The following is a 2,257-nucleotide window of genomic DNA, read 5'->3' on the forward strand; positions in this document are numbered from 1 at the left end:
TGTAGCTGAGGAGAACCCAGAACTCCTGATCTCCAATTCCTGGGATGGGACAGGCCTGAGTCCCCATACCTGGCTCTCGATTAATCTTTGTATCATTGTCTGCATACAAACAGGGTGGTGGCTTTATGATGTGTTAACTTAGAATGAATGGAGAACAGACTTACTTGTGAAAGACAGAGGGAAATTTGAGAATAGAGCAATTGGGTTTTTTCACCCCTTTTTGCGTTGTGCTGGATTTTAAACTCAGAGCCTCAGGCATGGTATGTCCCACCACTGGGCTGCACTTCCAGCCAATAATTACTTTTACTTGCTTTTTTTTTTTTTTTTTTTGCGTCTAATGTGTATGTGTGTGCACATTCATGTGTGTGAACATGGGTGGTTTGGTGTCATGGAACATTTTTGGAAGTCAGGGGACAACCTTGGGTATCAGTCTTCAGCTTGCCCCTCGTTTGACAGGGTCTCTAGTTTTTAGGTGCCTAGAGCTCTCCTGTCTCCACCCAACATCTCTCCTCCGGGGCACTGGAAATGCAGATACACACAACTGCTCCTGGCTTCACGCATGTTTTGGGTATTCAAACCTAGGTCCTCTCACACGTATGACAAGGTTTCACCAAACTGACCCATCTCCCCAGCCCAACAACTGCTTTTTAAAACACCGAACACCGGAGCCTAATCGTGAGGCCACAGCCCCCACTCAGCTCTGCTCGATATGAGGCAAGTTCTGATTAAAAAAAAAAAAAAAAAAGCTATGGTGCACCATGAGGAATTTAAAGAGTTGCCCCAGAGATAAGATTGCAGCCCAGAGGTGAAAGGAAGCTGCCCTAAACGCAAAGAAAGAAACTAGAGATGCTGAGTTTGAAGCACCAGAAATAGCCAGATAGGATGGTACTTGTAAGTATTTGGAGATAGNAACACTGTCCTGTGGTTGCTCTCCCAATCAGCTCTCCACAGGAGCCTGGTGTTATCCTGAGCACCAGGGTGTGAACTCATTCTTGTTCAGAAAAAAACACGAGGTAAANTGTGGGGAAACCAGTTCAAATGTAAGACAAAGAAACATGCTGCCTTCCACTGAGTTTGCCCAGGGCTGTGCTTGAGCTAACTGTTGAGAGCCTGGCCTGGCCTGGCCTGGTGTCAGCCACATTGGGCAACAGGTTTAGTCTCCAGTGCTCCCTTCCTCTGAGGGTGTGTACTTGGTCCTTTCATATGAGGAAAAATGAATAGAACACAATCCAAAACTCTGCATAGCTGGGAAAGATCTCAACCTGTGCAGCCAGGCCTGCCTCAAGCCTCTGCACGCTGTGTCTTCATGTTCCAGATATTCTGCACATACGAACCTTCTCACACTTTACATATGAGATGACCCTGCGGAATAGGGCACGCTACACTGTCTTAGATACACTTATTATGCTGTAATGAAACACTATGGCAGAAAGCAAGCTGGGGAGGAAAGGGTTTAGTTAGGTTACTATCTTGACTATAATCCATTGAAGGAAGCCAAGGCAGGAACTCACACAGGACAGGAACCTGAAGGCAGGAGTTGATGTGAGGCCATGGAGGGGTGATGCTTGCTGGCTTGCTCCTCATGGCTTGCTCAGCCTGCTTTTTTATAGCACCCAGGATCTCCAGGCCAGGAAAGTTGCCACACACAATAACCATCAATCACTAATTAAGAAAATGCCCTACAGGGTTGCCTATAGGCCAATCTTATGAAGGCAACCCCTCCTCTCTGATGACTCTGGCTTGGGTCAAGATGACATAAAACTAGTCATATCCTGCCTTTATTTATATTTTTCCCTTAATGCTTTTATTTGAATTTTTCCTTATAAAAGGACCACGTGCTTATTTAAAACACACACACACAAAGTATATAAAATGACAATGGGAACCCCTCCCCTCCTTCATCTGCTCAGGGTAGGTGACAACAGGTACCACTGAGGCTGTAAATCTCCCCAGTTGCTCTGCTGCAGGGACAGGGTCTGCCCAGGCCTCACTGTTCCACCAAGAAGACCTCCTTTCTCAGTCCTGTACACAGCCACTTCTTCACTTCGGTTCCCTCACAGAGAACCAGGCTGTCTGTCCTGGGACTTCTAAGAAATGAACCCCCATAGTCTTAGTATTCTTTCAGGATCTTCCACCTCCCAGGCTCCCTTTCCCCTCAAGACAGAAAAAAAGCGAAGGAAACACAGAGATCTCGGCCGGGCTGCAAGAACTGTGTGTCCTGGGTTAGGGAGGCTGTTAAGCCTCCTGCTCTGCATCT

Source organism: Mus caroli, chromosome 3, assembly GCF_900094665.2.
Source record: "Mus caroli chromosome 3, CAROLI_EIJ_v1.1, whole genome shotgun sequence".
Taxonomy (NCBI): domain Eukaryota; kingdom Metazoa; phylum Chordata; class Mammalia; order Rodentia; family Muridae; genus Mus; species Mus caroli.